The sequence below is a fragment of the Polypterus senegalus genome, chromosome 4, assembly GCF_016835505.1.
Source record: "Polypterus senegalus isolate Bchr_013 chromosome 4, ASM1683550v1, whole genome shotgun sequence".
NCBI lineage: Eukaryota > Metazoa > Chordata > Cladistia > Polypteriformes > Polypteridae > Polypterus > Polypterus senegalus.
Genome location: NC_053157.1, coordinates 203,520,833 through 203,535,479, shown reverse-complemented (window position 1 = coordinate 203,535,479; position 14,647 = coordinate 203,520,833). Strand labels below are relative to the sequence as shown.

Below are 14,647 nucleotides of genomic sequence, written 5' to 3'. Positions count from 1 at the left end.
GACAGGAATGGAAGAACAGGGGAAGAGAAAGGACAGTCAAAGCAGAGGTGGAGACATAAAAGGAAAGAAGTTATGAAAGAAAAAGGTTTCACTGAGGAGGTGGTGCGGGACCAAATGGTATAGAAAGGGTTGATCAGAAATATCGGCCCTATGTAGAAGTTGGAAAGATAAAGAGAAAGAAGAAGTACTTTTCCACACAACATTCCAAGCCAACGTGCTACACAACTGTAAAATTGTGTTCAAACATAAGCTATTAAGCTATTTTTACAAATTATACTGATGGTTCATGTGATTTGTTTTGGACTACACTGTCATAGAAGGAGTCCACTAGCAACCTTATGGTTAGGAGTCCAGTCCTCTCATCATTCATCATTTTCATCAGATTTTTTTGAATATCACAGTTGTGAAATTATGCAGTACAAGGAAATCATATGCAATGTTTTGCTACAGACTTGCAAGGCAAATTACTGCTTCTGGTCTGGGAAACAAAATTAGGTTTAATACTGTCTTCTTGTAGTTACTCATGTTACTCAGATACTCATGACCCTCTACTGGAAAAACATGATTCAGAATATTTTTGGGACATAGAGGTATGCAAATTGTTTTTATTATCCAGTCATTTAAAATTAACAGAAAAAATATGAACAAAGGTTCTGCAATAGTTGGATGAACAGGAAATGTAAATTGCCATTTGAAATCCCCCCCAACATTAGTAGCCCTAATTTTATAATTTCAGAATATTAATCTGGGCAACAGAAGGAGACGAAATTCATAATGCAGTACTGTAAAATAAGCTCCAAATTTTGTATTACTCATTTTAAATATTTTTTAAAAATCTCATTCACAGGCAATATTCAATAGACTACTTTCATATCTAAAACACCAAACTGAACTGAAAAAAAATGTCTTTTCTGAAAGACCTACTCCAAGATCAGAGAGCCCAAATACTTACAGCAGCAACTGTATAAGTAGACGTTCTGCCCAAAGTATAACGTAAAAGGAAGAAAGGACCAGGGATCTAATTCATAAAATTTTGTGTAGATTCATGCATAAAAATACGAAAATGCCAAAACACAGCAGAATGCATATGTTGATTTACAAAGCCTGGCGTACTTACATATGTACACTATATACCTTTATAATTCACGATCATCTTATAAATTTGCATACATGAGTATGCCTCAAACCCCATTAGGTTGCCACCCAGAAGCAACCATATATGGACTATGCTAATCAACCTCATACATATGCAATCACGATGCAGCAGCTCTTCATTGCCTGAGAGAGCAGTCTCTCACATGACATATCAAGACACCTGCATCTATGGTGCTCTCAGCTCGGCATTGAAGTATGGGGTTGGGGAATGGCATAAGACACCCATGTCTGAGTGAGTATCTATTATCACCTGGCAAATATGCTGACATGATTGCTGATAGAATGAATAATATAGACCATATGATAACCTTTGCATTCAGATGGTCACCTTACCAACAAGCCAACAATAGCGTACAGCAGCATCATGAGCAAATCATCTGCCTATGCTACTTTGCCTGGAAATAAATGAATCATGGGTTGACCAGGCCACTGAGTCACAATGTTTGTTAGTTTCATCCTGGCATCACAGATTACTTGTGTGTTAATGGAATGTCACTGCTAAAAGTTTACAAAACCTGCATCATTCATGCTATGAATGAGGTCAGTTTCCCTGATTATGCCTTGATTACAGCTCTCAGTCCATAAATCAGTCATCATCATTGACAAAAAAAAAAAAATGATCAGACCAGTCCCTAAACGCTTGTTTCTTTCATATATGGCAATTTGCATTCAGTAATTTTGTAAGAAGTGGCAAACAAGCCAAGTTGAGTCAAATCCTTAGGCTATGAGTTAGCAGAAGGACGTGAGAATTAGAGCTTTCTTAATCACGTGGGTGTATTAATGCGCTTTGGTTTCTAATCCTGAGATATGACAAAAGATAGACAATATAAAGTGGCTGAAAAAACAAAAACTTCCACAATGCAAATATACAGCATTGGTCCTCTTCAAACTAAACTAAAATAAAGTCTATAGATGGTATTCATTACTGTTCAGCTTTGTTTGTCACATTAATGTACACAATAAAAACGGCTCAGTGATATGAACTATTATAAGGGTGGGTCATCATTTAGCTGGTTTGGCTGCATTTCCCTACTTGATCAAGGGTGTCCTCATTTACCCACTTCTCCGAAATGTTGCAAATGGATGGGTCAGAGTTGCCGTAAATATAGAAAAGTTCACCCTTCAAGTTTTCTTTTATAAATCCTGATGTTTGCATTGACAGTTACATATAGACATTTCCAGCCTCTTTTTATGTGTATGAAAGTTTTATAAATAAGACCCTAGGAGATGAAACTGTACTAAAAACTAGCAGGGGTCATAACCAAGACTGACAATCAAGCAACAAAACCAATACGTAAAACAAAACTGAAAGTTAAAATTCCTTACCTAAAAAGTCAGAAAACAGAATGTCAAAGGAAAAGCCTAGAAAAAGCTTTGATTTCTTTTGAGAATAAATATTTTAACTTGGATGTAGCTTTATATGTGGAGATGGCTTAAATAACATTGAATATAATGATATGCAGGACACCTAACATACCAACAGGCATGCACATCTAGGCATTTATATTAACAGGTGGGACTCAGAACAAATCAGGATAAGATGGCATCAGCTTTATTTAAAAAAAAAAATTTTTAAATTTAATTAAAATGCTTTGGGTTTTTAAATAAGGTTTATCGATTTTATACACTTTGAATGTCATATGGGTTGCATGTTTTATTAGTATACTAGGGGGCTCCACCCCCTGCTCGCTTCGCTCGCCCACCCCCGGGTTTAGTTTACTGGATATACAATTTAAAAAGATTGTTATTTTCATGGGAATTGTTACATATGCATTATTTTCACTTTTACTTTAAAACTTTTGTAAAAACAATACTTCTCCTTTATTTCTGGCCCCGGGCTTTGTTAAATCTTTCTCGCATGGCGTATAACGCTGTTCGTGTTGTGAAGGTGGGGCGGCTGAACGCATGCTAAGGAGATGCCATCGAATCATCTGCTGTCTTTCTACTGCTGCTGCTGGTGAGCTGCGCGTTCTTTTTGTTGCGCTGCATGTCGATCATTTAAAAGCCTGTACTGCAGTTGTCCTTTTGCCACTTCGTGTCTCTGCCGATGTGAAGGGTAGGGCTGAACGCATGCTAAGGAGCTGCAGTCAGATCATCTGCTGGCTTGTTGCTGCTGTGGAGCTGCATTTTCTGCTTGTCGCGCTTTGCATCAATCATTTCAAAGCATGTACAGCAGCTGTCCTTTTGCCACTTTGCTTCTCTGCTAAGGAGAAACGGTCGGATCATCTGCTGGCTTCCTGCTGCTGCTGCTGGCAAGCTGTGTGTTCTGCTTGTCGTTGTTTTAAGAGCTGGGAGCACATGATGTCTGTCTGCCAAAAGCATTCCAAGAACTGCTTGTTTAGATGTCCGTGAACTTCTTTTAAATGTTGTCTCACTGCCTTGGCGTGATGTTAAAGTGACTCTCGCGGGGCGTCAAATTGTCTTACTAGAAGATCACGTCTTGTCTCACTAGTCTCCCTCTCTTATATAATAGAGAGATTGGTTTATTTATCAATCCATTAAAATGAAGATTAACTTTGTGTATTACATGTTCATGGAAAGAAAGAGCTAATGCCAGATGCTTTTATGCTCAAGGCAGGAACAAATTCTGAATCATTATTTGAGTCTAGCAATCTAGTAATATTATAGCATTTATTTAGATTATCTTAATTAACCCTTTGATAACCTGAATATCATTCTTGGACACTGAAAATGTATGAATTATAGTTGTGTAAGTAAAGTATTAATTTTACCTGAGATACCTGTCTCATTCATTTTGTTTTATCCTGTTTATATATTACTACTTCTAGCAAGTGTGTAATTAAATTAAACAAATGGATCCTCAGAGATTTTGGCAGGAATACTCTAGGAAACTTTGAAGGCTTTTTTAAGAGGACAGATTATTTCATATCTCTCCCACAAAAATAAACTGGAAACCAAGAAGACATTAATTAGTTAATTAGCAAAATCACCATAATAGATCAAGAATATGCCAGGTCTCCTAATGAGGCACTTTAAAGGGAAAGACAGGTTCTGAAATCAGAATTTAACTTCATGACAACAAAAGAAACACTCATCTTTAAATCGTGATATTAATACTATGAACACAGACAATGCAATATTGTCTATGAAATACTGTATAAATGTGGTAAAATTGTAGTATTTGATACTTAACACAAGTGGAACATTTATTTTATTTATTATCAGTTTTACATTGGGTAGCAAGCTGTAAATGTGCCACCAATATCTAGAGGTTTTATTAGATTGTTGTATAGCAGTTTTAACTTTTATTCATTACCAGGGCTGATTCATGTCCAGTGCTACCCGGATAGGCTCTCTGTGACCATAAATTGGACTAAGCAATGACTGAATAAATCAATATATTGCATCAAAGTATTTTGAGTCTCTGGAGTATATATGAAGAAGATTACAAATGTCAACTTGATTATTTACCCACAGCCAGGGCTTTAAAATATGGAGATATTTGTAGGTTTTATAAAAACTCCCTACAAGTAAAAAAGTTCTTTGCATAGCCCCACAGATGCTGGTTGTGTCTCCATTTGGCACATTTACTAGTCATCTGTCTCATGAACATCACAGGATGAATAGAGAAGCACATTAGTCCATTTTGCTTGCAGAATTTCCACATTTGCATCCAAAAATGCAAAGAAAGTGACATTTCTGTTGTTGGAAGATGGACATTTAAAGGCTACAAGAAAAATAAATATTTTACATTTGCTGTACAGAAGTGAGGAGCTGTCCTGATGCTTTTCCTCCTCATCCTGAAATATTTTGAACATTGACAGACTGATGCTGATACTCCTCTAATTGCTGATTGTACATAAAGTTAGAATAAATTGCGACCATAAATAAGAAAATCATTCCTGTAGGTTAGTAATTCAATATATTACAATTTCTTATAGTATATTTAAATTGTGGGGGCTTTTGTAAGTAATTAGCACTGATGCCTCACAGCACTGGAACCACAAACAGATGAAGTGAAGGTAGATATTTCCAGCTTATAAACTTTGTAAACTGAAAGATATCTCTTCATAGTTCTGTCTTTCCTGCTAGAGCATGAAAAAGGGATATATCACAGGAGTTTTGGTTTGAATCCCAGGTGAAGTTGTCATTCATGTTGAATTTAAATGTTTAAATGTTAATTGGTGATTCTATAACTAGTGTGTAAATATGCTGTTTGATGGACCTACCTCCGGTCCAGGAATGGTTCACACTTTCTGCTTGATTTTGACAAGACAGACACAGGCATTCTGCAACTTTTATATATATATATTTAGGCAGGTACAGATGAAGGGTGAATGTTAAAATAATATATAAATAAATAATAAATAATTCTTGCATCCTAGAGTAGGTAACAGAAATTCTGAATTTGCTCAAATTAATTTATAACAGATCACATGATGACTTATAATAATAATAATAATTAATAATAAAACATTTTATTTATATAGCATCCTTCCCATGCTCAGTGCTCATCACAGAGTCACAGAAAGAACAGCAGGGTATATCCAACATTGGATTCAAATATCACTAGAACAGATAAATACAGAATATACAAACCAATAAATAGAATAAATACAAAGCAATAAATATAAATCAGAGAAAAATACTAAATTCAATACTAAAAGAAAACCTGAACAAATAACATAATTTGTAATATAACACACACACAAATTCTTCAGAGCATCTGAACAGAGAGGTAAACTGAAAGAATGGGGCAGGTTAAGTTAAAAGCCTTCCTGAATAGATGAGTTTTAAGTTGTTTTTTCAAAGAACGAATGGAGTCAGCTGATCTAATTAATTTAGGGAGGTCATTTCAAAGTCTTGGCACTATAAAGTAAAAGGCCCTGTCACTCATAGTAAAGGGGAATTAAAAGATGCAGACAATGAAATAGCGGATGCCCTAAACTTACATTTTTCTGAGGTGTTCACAAGTGAGCAAGTGGATAACCTCCCAGAGGTAAACTTGACTACTAAGGAGGTACTGAGGGATTTGGAAATTGTAGAGGGAGAAGTGCTGCTCAGATTTAATAAGATGAAATCAAACAAATCACCAGAACCAGATAATATTTATCCTTGTTTTCTTAAGGAGGCTAGTGAGTACATATATAAACCCTTGACACATATTTTTAGGAAGTCAATGTGCACTGAAGAGATTCCAAAGGACTGGAAAATGTCAAATATCATCCCATTATATAAAAAGGGTGACAGGGCAGATCCAAGCAGCTATAGGCCAGTAAGCTTAACATGTATCACAGAAAAATTAATGGAAGGAATTATTAAGGATAAGATTGAGCAACACATGGCAAGGACAGGAGTTATTCTGAACAGTCAGCATGGGTTCAGAAGAGGGAGGTCGTGTTTTACTAACATGTTGGAATTCTATGAGATTGAAACAAAAGCATACGATCAAAGTTGAGCTTATGATATTATTTATCTGGACTTTCAGAAAGCATTTGATAAGGTGCCACATAAGAGGTCGGGCATCAAGTTAAAAGAAGTGGGAGTTCAGGGTGATATTTTTAGATGGGTGAAGAATTGGCTCAAACACAGGAAGCAGAGGGTGATGGTGCGAGGAACCTTATCAGAACTGGCCGATATTAAGAGTGGTGTTCCACAGGGGTCAGTGCTAGGGCCGCTGGTATTTTTAATATATATAAATGATTTAGATAGGAATATAAGTAACAAGCTGGTTAAGTTTGCAGATGATACCAAGATAGGTGGATTAGCAGATAATTTTGAATCCGTTATATCATTACAGAAGGACTTGGATAGCATACAGGCTTGGGCAGATTTGTAACAGATGAAATTTAATGTCAGTAAATGTAAAGTATTACACATAGGAAGTAAAAATATTAGGTTTGAATACACGGAAAATCGAGAGTACACCTTATGAGAAGGACTTAGGAGTCATAGTGGACTTTAAGCTATCAACTTCCCAACAGTGTTCAGAAGCCATTAAGAAGGCTAACAGAATGTTAGGTTATATAACACGATGTTTGGAGTACAAGTCCAAGGAGGTTTTGCTCAACCTTTATAATGCACTGGTGAGGCCTCATCTTGAGTACCGTGTGCAGTTTTGGTCTCCAGGCTACAAGAAGGACATAGCAGCGCTAGAAAAGGTCCAGTGAAGAGCGACTAGGCTGATTCCAGGACTACAGGGGTTGAATTATGAGGAAAGATTAAAAGAGCTGAGCATATACAGTTTAAGCAAAACAAGATTAAGAGGTGACATAATTGAAGTGTTTAAAATTATGAAGGGAATTAGTACAGTGGATCAAGACTTGTATTTTAAAATGAGTTCACCAAAACACGGGGAAACAGTTGGAAACTTGTTAAGGGTAAATTTTGCACAAACATTAGGAAGTTTTTCTTTACAGAAAGAACAATAGACACTTGGAATAAGCTACCAAGTAGTGTGGTAGACAGTAAGACGTTAGGGACTTTCAAAACTCGACTTGATGTTTTCTTGGAGGAAACAAGTGGATAGGACTGCGAGCTTTGTTGGGCTGAATGGCCTGTTCTAGAGTGTTCTAATGTTCTAATGTTCTAATGTTAGTGTGGGGCACAACAAGATTGTCAGAATCAGAGGACCTTAGTGGTTGAACAGGAGCATAATGGTGGAGAAGGTTACTGATGCAGTCCGGTGCAAGGCCTTGTAGGTTATTAATAGAATTTTAAATTTGATCCTGTAAGACTCAAGGAGCCAGTGAAGGCAAAGCAGGATGGGTGTTACATGCTCGCTGTTGCAGTTCTATGTAAGGACTCTTGCAGCAGAGTTTTGAATTAACTCGAGATATAAGATTTGAAGGGCCACCTGCCAGTAGAGGGTTACAGTAATTGATGCTGGATGTGATAAAAGCAAGGACAAGTTTCTTAGCATTAGAAAAGGAGAGGAATGAGTGAACACAGTATATGTTACGGAGTTTCTTAATGTGGTTTATGTGGCGATGTTGAAGTGCCTGTACGCTCACAGTGCTTTGCTTGGTTGTATTGATAAGCAAAAAGTACTGTGAGTTGTACATAGAAAAAAAACCTCTTACAAATCTCAAATACTTTTTGAAAGTGTGGAGCATTTCTTAACAGTAATATACTGACTAGCTTAAAGTTATATGTGCGACGTAGACAGCACCTACCATTTGTGTCTGTTCCACATTTTTGAATAGTAATTATTAAGATAGATCGTACTTTATTTCAACATAGGATAGTAAACCGTTGCCTACTTTCAAAGCTTTAACAAGACACATTGCTTACATTAATCTTCTTTTTTTTCTGTGACAAAGACATACAGACTTGTGTCAGAAATTATTATTTAAGTCCCATCAGAACATCGGTATTTAAATAATGATGAAGCAGAATTGATGGAAAAAAGTGAAAATGTCAACTGGGCCAAACACTGGAAACCTTCAGCCACTTCCTTGTACAAGATCATGTTAAACAATTTTATCAACTTTACAAATGTATAAGGACTTAGTTTGTAATGCTGACACAGTTGAATTTCAAGGTGATTTTATGAGAAAATACTTCATGCCAATGTACAACATTTTGTTAGCTAATATCTGAAGTTATTATTTGGACTGAAGCTATTCAGTCAGGAATTGAGCTCGGGGTATATTTGCATTGTAGGCTATAACATGAATTATTTATATCATAAATTGATCAGCATCATAGCTACAATGTCGTATGACATCTATCAAAATTACCTTAGAAAGCTTATGAGGCACTGCTCATCACTTGTCCAATACAGTCCCCACAGTGAAGCATGGCGGTGGCGGCATCATGCTGTGGGAGTGTTTTTCAGCTGCAGGGACAGGACGACTGGTTGCAATCGAGGGAAAGATGAATGCGGCCAAGTACAGGAATATCCTGGACAAAAGACTTCTCCAGAGTGCTAAGGACCTCAGACTGGGCCGAAGGTTTACCTTCCAACAAAACAATGACCCTAAGCACACAGCTAAAATAACAAAGGAGTGGCTTTACAACAACTCTGTGACTGTTCTTGAATGGCCCAGCCAGAGCCCTGACTTAAACCCAATTGAGCATCTCTGAAGAGACCTAAAAATGGCTGTCCACCAACGTTTACCATCCAACCTGACAGAACTGGAGAGGATCTGCAAGGAGGAATGGCAGAGGATCCCCAAATCCAGGTGTGAAAAACGAAGAAGACTCATGGCTGTATTAGCTCAAAAGGGTGCTTCTACTAAATACTGAGCAAAGGGTCTGAATACTTAGGACCATGTGATATTTCAGTTTTTCTTTTTTAATAAATCATTTTTTTTAATAAATTTCAAAAATTATTTTTTTTGTCTGTCATTATGGGGTGCTGTGTGTACATTAATGAGGAAAAAAAATAATTTAAATGATTTTAGCAAATGGCTGCAATATACCAAAGAGTAAAAAATTGAAGGGGGTCTGAATACTTTCCGTACCCACTGTATATAGAAGGCCAGAAGGAGTTGCATTGCGTCTTTATGGACCTGGAAAAAACATATGACAGTGTGCCTCAAGAGGAGTTGTGGTATTGTATGAGGAAGTCAGGAATGGCATAGAAGTATGTAAGTGTTGTATGGGATATGTTTGAGGGAAGTGTGACAGCAGTGAGGACTGCGGTAGAAGTGACAGAAGCATTCAACGTGAAGGTGGGAATACATCAGGGATTTGACTCTGAGCCCTTTCTTATTTGCAATGGTGATGGACAGATTGACAGATGAGATTAGACAGGAGTCCCCTTGGAGTATGATGTTTGCTGATGACATCTGATGATCTATAGTGAGAGTAGAGAGCAGGTTGAGAAGACCCTGGAGAGGTGGAGATATGTTCTAGAGAGGAGAGGAATGAAGGTCAGTAGGAATAAGACAGAATACATGTATTTAAATGAGAGGAAGGTTAGTGGAATGGTGAGGATGCAGGCAATAGAGTTGGCAAAGGTGGATGAGCTTAAATACTTGGGATCAACAGTACAGAGTAACAGGGATTGTGGAAAAGATGTGGAAAAAAAGTGCAGGCAGGGTGGAATGGGTGGAGGTTAGAAGGTTGGGAGACAAAGTCAGAGAGGCGAGATTGCATGGGTTTGAACATGTGCAGAGGAGAGATGCTGAATATATTGGGAAAGGGATGTTAAAGATATAGCTACCAGGCAAGAGGAAAACAGGAAGGCCTAAGAGGAGGTTTATGGATGTGGTGAGAGAGGACATGCTGGTGGATGGGTGTAACAGAGCAAGATGCAGAGGACAGGAAGATATGGAACAAGATGATCTGCTGTGGCAACCCTTAGCGGGAACAGCCAAAAGAAGAAGATAGGCTGGCACTTTTTGGAAAGCTGACTCTTTTTGTTGTTGTTTCTGCAAATAAAACATGTTCTTAGTAAAGTCCTGTTCAGTGGTCTTTTATTATGCAGTATTGTAAGCATTTTCTAAATGTGGAAGTTAGAAAACTAACATGGTATTTATTTAGTTTTGTCTTAAACCTTGGGAGTACTTAAATAAGCATGAGGAAAATAACTTTTTTTTTAAGCACAATACTCCAAGCAAATCTCATTTAATCAAAGGAAAGTAACAGTAGGCTACAGCATGTTAAGAAAGGAGGTTTCAAACTATGCAGTGTCACCTGCAGGGGGTGCTCTAGCTCCCCAAACCCGACATAGACAGATGCTGACACTAGTCCAACACAACACACAGCTTTTATTTAGCTGTGGGAAACACTTCTCAAATCACTTCCCACCAACCACCAACACAAACAGCACACAGCAATGCCTTTTTTCTTCATCTTTCCCCTCTCTCCCTGCCTCTGTCTGTCTCCACTCCTCCTTTAGCAAGCTTTGTCACCTTCCTCCCGACTCTGACACCTGGAGCAATGGCAGCTGGCTCCTTTTATGCTACACCCAGCAGTACTTCTAGTGGTCTGTTAGCGTGGTCTGGAAGCACTTCCGGGTGAGGCAGAAACCAAATGAAGCAGGGCTCCACAATCCCTGCAGCATAACCTGCTGGCACCCACGGAACCCAGCAGGGCTGAATAGCAGGACTCCATCTCGAATGGTGCCCTGTGCAAATTCATTCCAGGGGAGATAATACCCTGAACAGTTCTGCCATTAAACAAGTGTCATGAATGGATAAGGGTGCCGGCATAAACACATATCACAAATTGTTACTTGTTTAAATTTGGTATGAACATACCATAATAGCCACTTCAAATTGGTACAGTTGTTAAAAACAATTCATAGGACGTGTGACAGACATGGATTAAGAAGAAGGGGCCCATAGAGACTGTTTATGTATAGGGCCAAGTGTTCTGTGCTACATCCCTGCCTGAGCACACAGACACAAGGTTGTCATGGCTACCAAAGGTACATCTACAGAAATACTGACTTGAAGGTGGTGAATACTTTTGTCATTAATTATTTTGTCTTTTATATTTGTAATTAATTGTAATCACTTTCCACTGATCTGTTTTCACTTTGACATTAAAAAGTCTTTATCAGCTGATCAGTGTCAAAAGGCCAAACTAAATCCACTGTGCTTAATTGTTATGTAAATATAAAATAAGGGGTAAATACTTTTATAGACACTGTATTCTAGCTGAATGGTATTCATGGTGATGGGATAAAGTCAAGAAAGGCATGAAATACTAGCAGTGAACTAAATCAGGTTTTATGTGTCCCTGCATTTTCTAACCTCAACCTGTTTTATCCAATTTAGGTTTTGTATTGGCAGCGTTTTGCGTGGAGGGGTTTCAGTTAATCACATTCACATGCAATCACACACTTTTCATTTTAGATTAATTTAAACTTTCCAAATAACCTAACCTGCACATTTTTGGAAAAAACCAATGGGCACAAAAAGAGAACTTGAAGACAACACACAAATCAGGCTCAGGTCTCTGCTGCATGAAAAGGAGAAGATGCTCTTAGTGTCAGTGCCATCTTGAGGTGGTACTGCTTACCTCTTCAGAGCCCAGGGGATGGTCTCCAGACACACATGTGTGACAAGGTATAAAACCAAACAAACAAGGTTTATTTGCTGTGTATTTAATATACTTTTTTTTTCTTTCACTGATGAATGCACTGTTGGCTTTTGTTTTACCATATTATCAATCACTTTATGCATAGTGAGACTGATGATCTGCAAAAATTGATTCCCACACATTTCTGATATATTTAAAATAATTTATTTATAATAGATACATAGGGCGGCACGGTGGTGCAGTGGTAGCGCTGCTGCCTCGCAGTTAGGAGACCCGGATTCGCTTCCCGGGTCCTCCCTGCGTGGAGTTTGCATATTCAACAACAACAACAACAACAACATTTATTTATATAGCACATTTTCATACAAAAAAATGTAGCTCAAAGTGCTTTACATAATGAAGAATAGAAAAATAAGGGACACAGTAAGAAAATAAAATAAGTCAACATTAATTAACATAGAATAAGAGTAAGGTCCAATGGCCAGGGGGGACAGAAAAAAAAAAAAAAACTCCAGACGGCCGGAGAAAAAAAAATAAAATCTGCAGGGATTCCAGGGGGGTATTGCACAAAACCAAGATAAGGAATTAAGCTGGGATTTTCTGGTTATCCGGGCTGAATTTAGCCCTGACTCGGTTGCATGAAGGGAGGCTAAATTAATCTACATTAAGTTACTATGGAGATTTACACTTTGCAGCTAGCCTGCTCCAGAGCAGGCTAACAACCAGGCTAAGATTAATCTTAGTGATTTATCGGCTAGTTCCTCCCTAAATCCTACTAGATATTAATGTGTTTTAGTCATTTCATGGTCCTGCATTAAAAAACTAGATATACTGTCATTCATCTATTTATGCGTACTGTTATTTTAGTTATTATTGAAAACTGCTGTTCATTTCACTGTCAGAGGTTTGATGAATATATATATTATTCGAGATTTAAAGAGATTTAAAACACCCAGTGAGGAAAGCACATTTTCCTGAGCAATTATTACTTTGCTGTCCACAATGAATGCCAACACAGTGCAAAAGAACTATACTATACAATATGAGAAATAGAATATAGACTATGTATATCTATATATGCAAGTATACAGTAGAAATGTATTGTTGAATGATAAAAATATCAATATATTATATTTTATTGCAGTTGATGAGATAATAAGAAATGGCTCCTCAATTTGCAAATGTGGTTTCAATTAAGTCCGTAACGAGGTCAATACGTAGTATATATAGACTAAAGATTTGTGTGTTTCCTATCCACAATGGCTTGCCCTTTGTTGAATGATGTAGTTGATGAGGAAGTTTTAATACTCAGACGAGCATTCAGGCATGAAAGAGTCTTCCGAGATAGGGCAGACCCATTGGCCTTTTCAGACGAATATCTGACTGAGAGGTACAGATTCTCAAGTGATGGCATCAGATATTTGTGTAGGCTGCTGGGTCCAAACATACAGCACAGGACCGCACGGAGCCATGCTCTCACTGTCCCACAGATGGTCTGCATAGCACTGCGATTCTTTGCAAGTGGCATGTTTCTGTATTCTGTCGGTGATGCAGAAAACCTCAATAAAGCCACTATTTGCCGCACAATAAGAAAAGTAAGTCTGGCATTGAAATCTCTTGTGCACATATTTATCACCTTCCTGGCCACAGAAGATTCATCCACATCAAGGAGGAGTTCTACAAGATTGCAGGTAACATGAATAATAACAGATTACTACAAAATGTTACATTAGCACAGTCACAGTATGACAGTCATTGTTTTGTGTTATAGCTTTTCCTAATGTAATTGGTACAGTGGATTGCACCCATATTCAGTATCCAACGCCCCTCAGGGGCACATGAGGGAGATTATGTGAACAGGAAATCCTTCCACAGTGTCAATGTTCAGGTAAGAATAAGTAATGGTTACTGTCAGCTACATAATTATTCTGTGCATTAAATTACCTTAATAGGCTATATATTGTTACAGATGATCTGTGATGCTGACTGCCTTATCACAAATTTAGAGGCAAAGTGGCCTGGCTCAGTCCACGACTCCAGAATCTTTCGGCCAGTAGAATTTACCAGAGACTCTCTCTAGGTAAACCACCCCATTTTTTAAGCACCTTGAACAGCAAGAGTACAGTACTTGTAAGAATTATGTTTTGTATTCACAGGTGAGTTCTCTGGTGTGCTGCTGGGGGACAAAGGTTATGCCTGTGAGACATTTCTGATGACTCCCCTTACAGACCCCCAAACCCCAGCACAGCAAGCTTACAACCATGCCCATGCCAAAACCAGGGCTCGAATTGAAATGACCTTCGGCCTCCTGAAATCCCGATTTCAGTGCCTGCACCACCTGAGGGTCTTCCCAGACAGAGCATGCGACGTGACTGTTGCCTGCACAGTGCTGCACAATATTGCCAGCCTAAGAAAAGAAAGGGCTCCCAGAGTTGCTTTGGATGTTGATTGGGACAATGCTGCCATATTCCCAGATAACAGAAATGGTAGACTTGTTAGAGAACAATACATTGCAAATTATTTCAGTTAATTT

At 38.0% G+C, this 14,647-nt stretch overlaps 1 long non-coding RNA gene across 3 annotated transcripts in view; it reads right to left on the bottom strand.

The window, feature by feature from the left end:
- Positions 1-14,647, bottom strand: part of LOC120527920 — an 81,832-nt gene that overhangs the window by 1,181 nt on the left and 66,004 nt on the right. The gene's annotated exons all lie outside the window — the stretch shown is intronic.